Source organism: Ovis canadensis, chromosome 1, assembly GCF_042477335.2.
Source record: "Ovis canadensis isolate MfBH-ARS-UI-01 breed Bighorn chromosome 1, ARS-UI_OviCan_v2, whole genome shotgun sequence".
Classification (NCBI taxonomy): Eukaryota; Metazoa; Chordata; class Mammalia; order Artiodactyla; family Bovidae; genus Ovis; species Ovis canadensis.
In genome coordinates this window covers 34,407,021-34,421,544 of record NC_091245.1, presented here as the reverse complement: position 1 = coordinate 34,421,544, position 14,524 = coordinate 34,407,021, and the positions used below count along the sequence as shown (strand labels likewise).

Genomic DNA, 14,524 nt, shown 5'->3' with positions numbered 1-14,524 from the left:
GGAAACTGAGACCCTGAGAGGTGACGCGAGCAAGGCTGCAAGAGGACTTCTGTGGGCTCTAGACACTTTTAGATTCATGGACTCTTTTCCTCATAAATATATGTTTACAAGTGGTAAGTCACTTCCATCGTGTCTGGCTCTTTGCGACCCTATGGAATGTAGCCCACCAGGCTCCTCTGTCCATGGGATTCTCTAGGCAAAAATACTGGAGTGGGTTACCATTTCCTTCTCCAGGGGATCTTCCCGACCCAGGGATTAAACCCAGGTCTCCCGCATTGGAGGCAGATGCTTTAACCTCTGAGCCACCAGGGAAGCCCAATATGTATACATACATGCACATAAGTGTATACACATACATACTCATTCACATGTATACATTCATATACATGTATGTATATCTGTATGTGTAATTACACCTTCAGTTCAGTTGCTCAGTCGTGTCCGACTCTTTGTGACCCCATGAACTGCAGCACGCCAGGCCTCCCTGTCCATCACCAGCTCCCGGAGTCCACCCAAACCCATGTCCATCGAGTCAGTGATGTCATCCAACCATCTCGTTCCCTGTCGACCCCTTCTCCTCCTGCCCTCAATCTTTCCCAGCATCAAGGTCTTTTCCAAAATTATATGTTATATATGTATAATTATACTTTACAGCTGCATTGGTATAAAGGCAAACATATTAATGTCATATACTAAAATATTTCTTTGACTTGAAGTACAGTGGAACCAAGGTTCTGTGCTTGTTGCCCTTAACAGGTACATCATCCCTGATATGAGTTGCTCGGCTTTTCCAGCTCTTTGGGAGTTGTCCCCAGGACTCCTCTGAGTGGGCAGTCCTCTTCTCCTCAAGGGGAGTGCTGGCCAGCCCATACAGCCATTTCAGATGGCACCTGCTTTGCCTCCGAGAACTTTTCATTCCAATTTCCTAAGAATGGTGCTGATGACTGTTTGGCTTTGGATCCGATGGTGAGGCTGAGGGACAGATGAAGGAAAGAGAGTTGCAAACATCCCTGTGTTTGGGGGACACAAGTCAAAGGTCTCTGTGTCTGCAAATGTCTGTGACTTTACTCCTGGTGCCACCTACAGCGTCACCCCTGGGGACTGGACTGCCTGCCTACTCCACCCACAGGGAGGGTGGGGAGGCTGAGTAAGTGGCAGCTGCTGAGGATTCTGTCTGGAGAGGAGAAACGTCACTGTCTGTCTGTCTGGGGTTCCAGGAAAACCTGCCTGGAGGTAGAGGAAGCACGCAGACTCTGTGGGTCTGCTGCTTGGGTAGCCATCATGGTGGGTGGATGGAGCTCCCAGGAGGGTTGTCCCCACAACACCTTCTTCCTCCAACTTTCCTCGCAGATTCCTCGGCCTTCTCGTTCTTTCCTCCATATGCTCAGGATGGTGGCAGGATGACCTGATTCACGAGCTTGAGTCCAATCTCTTGCATCCCAGCTTTGGCCACTGGATGTACCTGGGTAGGAGAGACAGGAAAGAGATGGCAAGAAGAGTGCCAATTTGGGGAAGAAAAGTAGGTCCAATCAGGTCTCAATCTTCCCTCTTCCCCAAATCACCTCTCCAAGCCCCTTCCTACTAGGTATTCACAATGGATGGATGAATGAAAGAGTGAGTAAACATTCAACCTTCCCCAAGTCTTAGAAGTCACTCCTACCTCTGGTCTCTAATTCCTGTAGTCAGGACATAGAATCCAACTGTATCTTCAGTTTCAACAAAATTGAATCTTGCACATTTGGAGGAAAGTCATTGAACAAGCAACACCATTTGAAGGCTGTGGGTTTGCTGGGAAGGTAAAGGATGAAGTTTGGAATTACTCTGGAACAAAAGCAAGACTGAATTGATCGGGGATTTGAAGACACGTTACAAGGGAGGGCCATGCATTCTATGATTTGGGGAGGGGTGGGGGCATAAGAGGAATAGCTAATATTCCTGGAGCAATTCTATTAGAGGCCAAGCACTGAGCCTGGTGCCCTGCTTACATGACCTTCTTTCATCATCACATTCGCTCAGGAGGCAGGTGCCTAAGCAAGGATAACCCAGGCCATGCTACAGAAACTAAAACCACAACAACATTCAAAAACCACTCTAAATGACTTACAGACACACACACACACACACAAATTCATTTCTTGCTCACACTATATGTCCATCTATCAATGTGCCAGAGGAAGAGACATGGCGAGACTGAGATCTAAAAGCCTGGTAAGGAGGGAGGTGTCCAGAGCCTGGAATTCAGGATGAGGTCAAAAGACCAGTGTGGTGAGAGAGCTCTGGAAAGAGAAGAGGGACGGGTCAGAGAGTGGAACCTGCTGTTTGAGATTTCATGGCTGGAGCAATAGCCAGCCAAGATAAGAGCCAGGTGTGGCTTTGCGTGTGGGTGGCTGGAGTAGGATAAAGGTGGAGGTGCCCGGAACAGAGGTCAAGGTTCTGATGGATGGAGCCATGTTTCCATTCCCTCGGGAGAACTGGGGACCAGGGAAGGCGATAACAAGTCACTGGTTCAGTGTGTGGCAGCTCCCTGGGTTGTACATTTTACCAGGAGAGGAGATTTGAAAATGATAAAATATAGAAAATATACAAGACCTCAAAGAAAAGTGTGTGCAGAAGTCCACTCCGCTCTCCAGCGGAAAGTTGGAGAAGCACCAGATGTGAAAGAGGCACTGAAAATTCGTAGGTCATGACAACCAGGAGGATTTGAGGAGCAAGCATCCAATCACTGGGGGTCTATTAAAATTTCCATTGAATGGTAACAATAATAAAAGTTAACAGTCCATGAGAGCTTATTATATGTCGGGCACTGTTCTAACCACTTTTTGTGTGTAGCTGCTTCAGTTCTCTCATGACACCTTACAGGGAGGTATTATTTTTATTCCCAGCAGGGAAGAGCTATGTAACTTGGCCAAGGTTGACTGGCCAAGTGGCCACTGATGTGTCAGAAGTGTTTGAACTCAGGCAAACTGGCTTTAGAGCCCATGCACTTAAATGCTGCATGAGTGGGTCTCCAATATGGGTGAGCATCAACATCACCTGGGCTTGTTAAGCTGAGTGTTGGGCCCCTCCACCGGGGTCCAGAGTGGGGCCTGAGAGTTTTCATTTCTAACAAGTTCCTATGCTACAGGTCCCAAGACCACACTTCCTTCTGCCTCATAGATAGACAGAGCAACCCTTCTAGGCACAGCAAGTATAACATCTCTTTCCAAATATGGCTACCAAATGCCTCAGAGCAGGTGTGTGTGTGTGTGTGTGTGTGTGTGTGTGTGTGTCACAGAGGACAGAGGATTATGACTTAAGTAGCCCTGAGAGATAAGAAACGTATTCCTGTCTTTTGGCCCTGAGATATGTGGGATATGGAAAAACAAACCATCCTCACGAGAGTGAGGGCATCAGGTTCCACTGAAAGCCCAGAGATGAGGCACACAGCAGCCAGGTTTTTAGCAGAGTGCATTTGGCTCAACACAGGAGCTCTAGAGGGCAGAATGGGAGACGGGGCAGAGAAGGCAGCAGTCACAGGCCAGAATGGGAGACACTGGGGTGTGGGTTAGGTATGGGTGGGTAAGAAAGAAAGCAGTTGTCTGAAGATGGCCAAACAGGAGAGAGGTGCAGACCTGGAGGCCTTCCTGAAGCTGGTTATCTTCCTTCCTCTTCTGGAAATTTCCCAGGGGTCAGTGATGACAAATAAGACTGGAGCGGATACCTAAATAGAGGTTGAATAATTTGGGGCTTCTCCTGGAAAGCAGTGAGCCAAAAGCAGGTGTCAGTCTCTGCAGAGCCAGTCATAAATCTTAAATTCAGGGATCACCAAAAAGACCAACTCTTTGCCTCCTTAAGAAAACCTCCTGCCTTTCCCATTCACTGCCTTCACAGGAGCATGTGGGGCCACCTCAGTTTCCCAGCCGCCAGCCCTCCTGCAGCTTGGGGTCCAGCTTAATTAAGAGCCCCGCCGGTCATTGGTCTCGATCACCTCTCTAATTGGGCACCAGCTGTGTTTTCTCTTGACAAGGATTCCTTTATGGGACTTCTAAAAGGCCTTACATGAAAAAACATAACAGTTTAGGGTTATAGGATCATAAAACCAGGAACACTTGTTTTCTATAGAAATGGAGAGTGCATCTCTCTCTCTGTTCCAGAAAATATTTTTTTGGAAAACCTGGGAGGGGATGGTATTGAACGTCAAATTCTCTACATGTTTATTTTCTGGATATGAATGCTGATTGTGGTTTTAAATGGAGTTTTGCATAATCACAGGTGTTGGTGCATAAAGAATCCTGAAAGTTTCCTGGCAGAAATGTGAGACTTGAGAAATTGGACCATGAATGGCTCCATTTATGAACAGCGACCACTGATTGACAGAATGACTATTAATAGCTAACATTAGCAGAGCCATTCACATGGGCTCAGCCTAATGCCAAACACTTGGGATGTATTGTCTCCTTTAAACCTGGCAACAGGCTTCTGAGGTGGATCTAAATGTTCTCCCCATTTTCAAAGATCAGAAAGCGAGACCCATAGAGGTGAACTAATGCATGTTCGATGTCACATGACTCACCGTTTGGTGGCTGAGATGGAACTGAAACCCACATCTGTCTCCTGCCAAAATTCCTTTCTGCCTCTCTCCAACTAAACAATGCAATTAACTTGTTGAACTCAAGTGCTTGGTTTGCAACAATTACAATATCAACAACAATGACCACTAACTTTTGTACAGCCCTTTCCTAGCTACTAAATTCACTTACATGTGCTATCTCATCTGATGTGATAGCCCTGTGAGAGAAACAAAGCAATTGCTGCAACTCCATTATCACAAATCAGGAACCTAAGTATAAGGGGCTGGGCTATTTACTCAGATATGTACCACCAACAAAGAACAGACTGATCTAATTTCTACTCCAAATCCAGGGCCCATCTCTCTCTCAATTTGGTGCTTCCCCTGGAGGAAGCCACATATATTTATAATATATATATAATTATATATATAATAATATAATATAAATATTTATAAATATATATTTATATATAATGTATAATATAATATAAATATTTATATACATAAATATTTTATAGCCCTTCACTCATTTATTCACTCATTCATCCTTTCATTTATTCATTCAGTTACATTACATTTTCATTTCCCTAGGCTGATTATTTATACCTGGTTGCTGTCTCTCTCCCCTCCTTGCAATATAAGCTTCATGAGAGCAGACCTTTGCCCTTCTTATGGATTATCAAGTTTCCAGCCCCCCAAATAGTGCCTAGAAGTTAAGTATTTATTGTTCAGTGCATTCAAACAAATATTAATGCAATCACTCAGAAAATACTAATTGAGTAACTGCTATATTTCAGGCACAGGTAGGTCCTAGAGATGACTACATGAAATAAGACTGGCATGATTTCCTACTTCCATGTAGCTTATGTTCTAATTTTGGGTGTGGAGGGGTACTTAAACACAAGTTAATAAACAAGGTAATTCCTGATGGGGATTTGTGCAATGTGGGGACTTCAGAGTGATGCAATAGAAAGTAACAGTCACTCAGTTCTGGTCCCAGAACTGTCCCCATGCTGGTCGGGCAGACCCTGCCACCCATAGGCAATTTCCACTGCATAGTAATAGTTGGGGATTTACAAACTTAGAGGCAGTGCACTTAGCTCAGAGGACTTGGACAGGGATGTGGGCAGGGAAAACTTCCTGAGAAGGTGGCACCTGAGTGGTTTTAAAGACAAATAGGAGTCATCTAGGAAAGAGGTGGGTAAAATTCCTGGCCTGTGCAGGGACAGGTGGCAGGAGGCCAGCTGGCACAGGGCATAGTGACTGAACCTAGAGTGCGAGGTGGGGACAGAGGGAAGAAAAGAAGTGAGGATGACGAGAATGGACTAGGTCCAAGGGTATCGTGTAGTAATGCTTCTTTGTTTTATGTGTTGACTTGGCTAGGCTGTGGTTCCCAGTTGTTCAATCAAATGCTAATCTGGGCGTTGCTGTGAAAGTACTTTGTAGATATGGGTAATATCTACAATCAGTTGACTTTAAATAAAGATTATCCTTAATAATCTGGGTGGGCCTCGTCTAAGATCAAAACTGAAGTTTCCCTGAGAAGGAAGAAATTCTGCCTATGCACTGCCTTGTCAGCTCCTGTCTTAGATTTTCCAGGCTTCAGCCTGACCTGCACCTCTGGTACTTGATCAGCCGGACTCCACAACTAAAGAAGCTAATTCCTTGAAATAAATCTCTAGATGACACATAGATAAGTAGACAGATGACTCCTAATCTCCTCCTGATTTACTTTCTCTGGTAGACCCTTGACTGACTGATACATACTTAGCCAGCTAAGTGAACTTCATCTTTAATGTAGTGGAAAGAAGCCATGGCAGGCTTTGAGCAAAAGAGGAAAATAACCAGATTTGTGTGAAAACACACTGGCTACAATGTCAAGTGGATTAAAAGGGCAAGGCTGGAGGGTGGTGGGCCATGTCTGAAGCGGTTGCCTGAACTAAGCCATGACAGTAAAAATGGCTGTAAAGATGGGGACCAACTCAAGCAATATTACAGAAGCAGAATTGGCTAGTCTTAACGTCTAGTCAAGGCTATGGTTTTTTCCTGTGGCCATGTATGGATGTGAGAGTTCAACTGTGAAGAAGGCTGAGCACCGAAGAATTGATGCTTTTGAACTGTGGTGTTGGAGAAGACTCTTGAGAGTCCCTTGGACTGCAAGGAGATCCAACTAGTCTATTCTGAAGGAGATCAGCCCTGGGATTTCTTTAGAAGGAATGATGCTAAAGCTGAAACTCCAGTACTTTGGCCACCTCATGCGAAGAGTTGACTCATTGGAAAAGACTCTGATGCTGGGAGGGACTGGGGGCAAGAGGAGAAGGGGACGATAGAGGATGAGATGGCTGGTTGGCATCGCTGACTCGACGGATGTGAGTCTGAGTGAACTCCGGGAGATGGTGATGGACAGGGAGGCCTGGCGTGCTGCAATTCATGGGGTCGCAAATAGTCGGACACAACTGAGCGACTGAACTGAACTGAACGTCCAGTTGCTTTCAAATTGCTTGTCCAGATACTTTCGAACTATGGTGCTGGAAAAGACTCTTGAGGGTCCTTTGGACTGCAAGGAGATCAAACCAGTTAATCCTAAAGGAAATCAACAGAATATTCATTAGAAGGACTGATGCTGAAGCTGAAGTTCCAATAATTTGGCCACCTGATGCAAAGAGGAAAAGATCCTGATGCTGGGAAAGACTGAGGGCAGGAGGAGTGGGATGACCGAGGATGAGATGGTTAGATAGCATCACTGACTCAACGAACACGAGCTTGAGCAAACTCTGGGAGATAGTGAAGGACAGGGGAGACTGGCATGCTAAAGACCATGGAGTCAAAAAGAGTGGGACACAACTTAGCGACTGAACAACAACAAAGTGTCCAGTTACATGTGGATGGTGAAGGCAGTTGCAGTGAGTCCCAGATCCTTGGACATCGTGGTAGATGCAACATAAATACCATTAGGGCAGGAATTTGGATCTGTTCCCAGCTGTCCTGTTTGCACCTACAGCCATGCCTAGCACTCCAAAGCTGCTCCTTGTACATTGAATGAATGGATGGTGGTGCAATTCCCTGAAACTCCGATCATAGGTTGGATGGCCTGGTGGTCAAGGATGAGAAATCTACAAGGGCGTGTGGGACAGGTCGAGTTTGAGTTGACTGTTAGGTGGGAGGAGAGACCTGGAAGGAAGCTAGAGAGACAGTCTGTGGGCAGGACAGACCCCAGGACAGAAACTGTGCCTCGTCTCCTAAAGGCAGGGATTGTACCTGCCTTTAGGGGTCACGACACTCTGAGGGTGTGTGTGTAGCATAGAACCAAGAGGCTGAGGACAGAATCTTGGAGAAATTGCAGCATTTATAGACTGGAGCTGGGGAAGAACCCCTCAAAGAAGAATCAGAAACAGTGGCCAGAGAGGGAGGAGGCAAATCAAGAGAATACAGTAGCCAGGAGCCAGCAAGGATGGAGTATCCCCACTGCTACTGAGAGGTCAAGAGCCATGTGGACTTCAATAGTAATCTTGGCCAGTGCAGTGATGGTGAGGGTGGAGGGGACAGAGGTCAAATGCAGACATTTGAGGAACACATGGACAGTGAGGTATGGGAGGCCGTATCTCCAGAGATCTCTCCCAACCTCCCTTCCCAACAGTTGACCAGACGTTACCAGCCCATCTTCAAGTATGTGAAACTGAGGCCCAGAGAGCTGAAGCTGGTGAAATGTCATCACAGGCCAGAGGGGACTGCACTCTAACACAGCAGTTGTTCAGAACGTACACTACCTTTTATGAGCTGGCAGGATACAGACTTTGACAAGAATGATGGCTGTGCAGGGCGGGGCGCCAGCCCTGTCTCAGCTGATCCCTGCCGACGTGCAGGGCAAGAGCCTCCAGGGCGTGCAAGAACATTTTCTCAGGGGGAACCACCTTCTCTTGAAACAGTCTGTTCTGCTGAGTTGACAGGAGAGAGGAATGGGGACTTCTCAGTCCTGGGCTGGGTGCCAAGACCGGCTCAAAGGAGGAAGGTGCCGGGAGGCCGGTCCAGCTTGCAGCCTCCCTGGGCCCCTCGTGGGCCATACGAGCTCCTCTGCCTTCTCCGGGGACCATGGAGAGACTGCATGTGCTGAATTTGTTTGTTTTGAACTAGCACTGAATAAGCACTTGCTACGAGCCATGCTCTGTACTCATTTTTACGTACTTGAGTTTATTGAATCCTTACAATGCTCTTTGAGGAATGTATGCTGATTGTTCTTAGGTAAGAATGAAAAAACTGAAGCCCAGAGAGGTTACATCCCCTGCGCAAGGTTCCACAGCTGGTTCTGCAGGTGGGAAGGCGGAGATGCTTAACTCCTGAATCTGTTGGATGGATGATTCTTTAGCCTTGGAGTGTGGTGTGGGTTCAAATCATCAGTGGGGGCACGGAGGAGGATACAGGATTCTCTCTCCAGTTCTGGAATCTTTGGTGAGTTACATCATGGCTTTGAGACTCTGTTTCCCCATCTGTAAAATGGGGGTAATGTTGCCCACTCATAAGACTATAATGAGGCTCAAAGGGTGTGTCTTTTTTTGTAAAGTGTCTCACAGAGAGTGTCCAGCTCAGAGAAGATGCTCCATAGATGTCCTATTTCCCTTTTCTCCCCAACCCCCTTTTTTTTTTTTTGAGAAGGGGGGCAGTGAGGGGAAGCTTTATCTTGACCTTTAGGTCAGAAATTAGGGCAAAAGTGCTGGAATCTTAATCAGACTGCCCAGGAGTCAAATGCTGCTTCTGATACCTGTTAGTTATTTGATTTTGAACAAGTCACTTTTCCTTGCTGGGACCTCAATTTCCCTAGCTGCAAAATATGGGAAAATCAGTTTAGTCCAAGATCCCCAAGATCCAAGCCCCCACAACCCCTTGAACTACTATCACTTCTTGTGATCACCAACTGATCACATCATTGTTTCCCTCAAGCCAAGGTAACACTTGAGAACCCTTTTGGCATGGACTTCCTATAGTCTGCCTATAATTCTACGAGTAAGCAATTATGCAAGGATTAAATTACCATGTTTCAAGAAGGCACTTGCTGATGTGCTGAGTCCTCTGTTGAAGATAACATATTAATCTTGGCATGTGTTAATATTTGCATCACTAAGGACAATGTTTTATGAATGCAAAAGTCATTTATTTTATTTAGTCTGGAAACGGTTATTGGTTGCTTGCTCTACACGGGGCACTGCTTTCAGTGTGAGAAATGCCTTGCCCTCAGGTAGCATATAGTCCAGGCTCACATTTGCTGGCACCTGTTATAAGCCTCGTGCTTCACCAGCACAGGAGGCAGAGAACCACAGTGCTAGAGGCAGAGAATCACAGTTCTCTGTTGCTGACAGCTCGTCTGTACAGAGCAACTTTTGAATCTTAGCTCCATGACTTCTTAATAGGTGAGGGAAGCCATTCCATTGTTTTCCTCCTCAGTTTCCTTATCTGAAATATCAAGATAATAATAGCTATTCCCAGTTCAGGTCAGTCACTCAGTCGTGTCTGACTCCTTGTGACCCCATGGACTGCAGCACACCAGGCTTTCCTGTCCATCACCAACTCCTGGAGTTTACTCAAACTCATGTCCATTGAGTCGGCGATGCCATCCAGCCATCTCATCCTCTGTCATCTCCTCCTCCTGCCTTCAGTCTTTCCCAGCATCAGGGTCTTTCCCAATGAGTCAGTTCTTTGCATCAGGTGGTCAAAGTATTGGAGTTTCAGCTTCAGCATCAGTCCTTCCAATGAGTATTCTGGACTGATGTCCTTTAGGACGGACTACTCCCAGGACTACTTTAGGACTGGCTACTCCCGGGGTGTAGGGTGGCGGTGGGGGGTGGGCTCTATGAGGTTTAAAACAAAGAGTGTTTATAAAGCATGCAATACTAAAAAAATTTTATATACTCAATAAACTGTAGTTAGTAATATTAATTCTGTATCCTCTTAACAGCTCTGTGAAGTTGGTACTATTTTCACCATTTCGCATAGAGGGAAATAAAGTTTCAGAGAGTTTTAATCTCAGAGAGGTTAGGTCACTTGCCCAGGATCACACAGCTAACCAGCAGTAGAAGTGAGGTTCATATCCAGGGCTACTTGACTCTATTACCTAAACGTGATGCTGTGGTCACATGTTCCCCAAACTCACAACTGGACTAGCTGCACGGCAAGAGAAAACCGTGTTCCTCTTTGGCGTCTTATGCAACAAACCATATGGACCCTCAAGCTCTTACATAACAGGCCCAGTGCTAACGAGAGGAAGTTTAACAACAACACAAAAAACAGATCGCATTCACAACAGACCACCATATGTTCCCCCGTCCCCTGGCAGCAGCCGTCCCAGCGCCTACTCGGGCACCCACAGAAGTCTTCTCGACCAAAACAGTTTTATTCCCAAGTGACTCAAACGATAGTTGCCTTTACTTAAAGAAGGGAGGGGAAAAAAGAATTGGAGCTTTTACAAAAGAAGAAATCTTGTTCACTCCTCAGGGAAAGCCCAGAAACCTCAGCCTCCTCTCGTTGGCCAGGGAACCTGCTGGTTTTTCCAGGGAGAGTCTGGCCTCTGTGACCTGGCTGCTGCCCCACACAGAGCGAGGGAGGCCATGATGGCATTGTTGCCCGAGTCTCCAAGTTAAGCTGCCTGGCTCCTTTGGGTCATCTCCTTCGCGGTCTTTAACTCCTTCACTATCTTGTGCTCATGCTCGTTTCAAGAGTCTCAGGCTTGCTCTAGGTTTCTGGAAGTGGCCCCCTGGCACTGAGCCCAATTCTAGAAGGGTGCTTTCACCTGTGGACACAGGGGAAAGGCCGCTGGCTCAGGACAGCGGCAGTCTTCCTACTGTTTATCTTTGGCCTGGTCTTCTCTCTCTGACTCCCTCCCATCGACTTCCCTGTCCTGCAGCCAAAGCAGTCCTGGCAATATGTAAATCTGATCCTGCCACCCCAAATTCCTGATAGCCCCTGTGGTCCTTCATGTGCTGCCTTTTGCCCCACTTTGCACTATTCTCCCAGTTAACCTCAGAGCCCCAGTTACATGGGTGTTCTGTCCATGGCCTGTGACTTTGCAGTGCTCTTCCCCCTGCTGGGCCCATTCATCCCTCTTTCATGCCTTCCTCATCTTCTGAATCTCAGCCACATGTGGCTATTGGAGCCTTGAAATGTGGTTATTGAGATTAAGGAATTGCCAGTCATGTATTAGTTTTAATTCATGAAAAATAATTTTAGATTAATTCTCAGGTTGCAAAGGAATTTTCTTTCCCATATTTTCTTCCTATGTTTATGGACATATTTCTTATATTAATAGTAAAATACACTTGGTATTTGTCTTGGTATTTGTCTTATACACAAAAGTTGCATATCCAAAAGTTTATCTGTGATGTTTCTATTTTCCAAAGAATGCCATGTCAGTATAGATCCCGCCCCGAACTCTCATCTCACAATGTGATATTGACAGTCCTTCACAGAGAGATGGAACTGGGTGGGGTTTTGTAACTGAGCAAGAGAATATGATGCCAGTGACTGTGTGCCTTCTGAGTCTAGGTCATAAAAGGTAGCCCTGCATTTTGCATCCTGGGATCCTGGATTCCTCACTCTGAGGGAAACAAGCCACCTGTGAGGACCCTTTTGTGGAGATGAACTAAAGATCTCAGAAAACAGCCAACACTAACTTGCCAGTCATGTGAGCGAGCCACCTCAACAGCAGACTCTCCAGCCCCAGTCAAGCCTTAACAATAGCCCCAGCTTATATCTGATTACAGTTTCATAAGACATCCCAAGTGAGACCTGCCCAGATGAACCTTTTCAGAAATCCTGACACTCAGAATCTGTGAACACTATAAATATCATAGTTATAGGCCACTGAGTTTTGGGGCAGTTTGCTATGTAGTCATAATAACTCTAGTCATTTTTTTTTCTAACACCATTTATTGAATAGTTTATCGTTTCCATGGTCTTCCCAGGTGGTGCAGTGGTAAAGAATCTGCCTGCCAATGCAGGAGGTGCAAGAGACAAAGGTTTGATCCTTGGATTGGGAAGAGTCCCCTGGAGAAGGAAATGGCAACCTGCTCTAGTATTCTTGCCTGGAATATTCCACCGACAGTGGAGCCTGGCGGGCTACAGTCCATGGGGTCACAAAGAGTTGGACACAATTGAGAGCACATACACACATCTTCTCCCTACAGATAAAAGATGTCATTTTCATCATAAATTAAATCCTCATAGAGATGGTCTTATTCTGTTCTATTGGACTGTATCAATTCAAAAAATAATATCAAATTGTTTAAATCATTGGTGTTTTATTTTATATGTTACTATATGGTAGAGGTAAAAAAGTGAAAAGTGACAGTCATCAGTTGTGTCCGACATTCCCTTCTTCAGGGTATCTTTCTGACCCAGGGATCAAAGCCAGGTGTCCTACATTACAGGCAGATTCTTTACCATCTGAGCCACCTGGGAAGCCCCTGTAACTGCCCTGTAATACTGATATTCTTTTTCTTAGCTTACTTGGGTATTATAATTTATTTTTTCAGAGGGTTTTTAGAATCAGCAGAACATGCTGCATTTTTAGTGAGTTTGTGATGAACTTACAAAATAACATAAGGAAAACTGATATATTTATGATAGTGCAGCTTCCTGTACAAAAATACAATGTACTTTCTCATTTAAGTTTTCTTTGATGTTCAGGAGTATTTTAAAGTTGTCTTCATATGTTATTGTATATTACTTATAAAGTCTATAAGTATGTTTATAGACAAAGTCTATAAAGCCTAGAAGTGTATATTATAAAGTCTATAACTATATTTCATTGTATATTACATTAACATCTTGGTTAATGATGTAAACTGACTTTTCCTGTTATGTTTACTATTCTCATTGTGATTTACATATATGAAAATTATTGATTTCTATATATTAATTTTGTATGCCACTTCCTCACTGAATAATCTATTTATGTATGGAGGCTTCAGGTTTATTCTGTTAGCTTTACTGGCTATACAACTATATTATAAGCAAACTGAGATAGTTTAATCTTTTCTAATATTTACGTTTCCAATTCTGTATTAATATTTTTGCTTGAATAACAAAGTGGTAATAGTGGACATTCTTAGTGAGACTACTTCTAAAGAGTACATCTAGCCATGTGGGTCTCCTGGATTCTTGACATGTGGCTATTGAAACTGAAGGATTTTATCAGTCTTAATTGATTTAGATAGCTATATTTGTGTAGTAATTACTATATAGGACAGCACAGGATGAAAATTTCTTCACTTCATATAATGGTAGCTTTTAGATTGAGACAGTCATTTAACACATGTGGACTATTCAAATACCTTTATTTCACTAGCTTTTTAAAAATTAAAACCAGCTGTTGAATGTTGTGAAACACCTCTTCAATATCTATGGAGATGCTTACATCATTTTTCTTCTTATATCTACTAATATCATGAATCGTTCTGAACCATCCTTGCACTGGATTAAGCCCAACTTGGTTCTGATGTATCATTCTTTTCATTGATTGCTTCATTCTGGTTTTAATGTTTCATTTAGGATTTTTTTAAATCAATCCTAGTGCTAAATGTTTCTTGTGTAATCTTTGTCAGATTTTGATAGCAGTGAATTCTCATTTGTTAAAAAAGCAAAGAAAGAAAACTTGAAAATTTCTACTTTATAACCTGACATAGTTTGACTAGAACTGTTATCATCTGCTTTTAAAAGTCTGTAGGGCTTTCTTTCTTTTTTAAAACCATTTCTTTATTGGTGGCTGCGCAGTTTTGTTGCTGTGCGCCGGCTTTCTCTAGCTGTGGTGAGTGGGAGCTACTCCCTGGTTGCTTCTTGCTGCGGACCACAGGCTCTAGGTGCTGGGCTTCAGTCAACGCAGCTCCCAGGCCCGAGAGCGCCCACGCAGTAGTTGCGGTGCATGGGCTTGTGTGCCCCTGGGCGTGCGGAATCTCCCCAGACCAGGGATCAAACCAGTGTCCCCTGCAT

The 14,524-nt window shown here is 44.7% G+C and overlaps 1 long non-coding RNA gene across 1 annotated transcript; it reads right to left on the bottom strand.

Annotated features, from left to right (window-relative positions):
- Nucleotides 1–620: 620 nt before the first annotated feature.
- LOC138441804 (uncharacterized) lies at nucleotides 621–1,821 on the bottom strand. Its single transcript, XR_011257436.1, has 2 exons — nucleotides 1,661–1,821; nucleotides 621–1,462 (listed from the first exon to the last, which is right to left on the bottom strand). It is a non-coding gene; the product is annotated as an uncharacterized lncRNA (long non-coding RNA).
- Nucleotides 1,822–14,524: the final 12,703 nt, after the last annotated feature.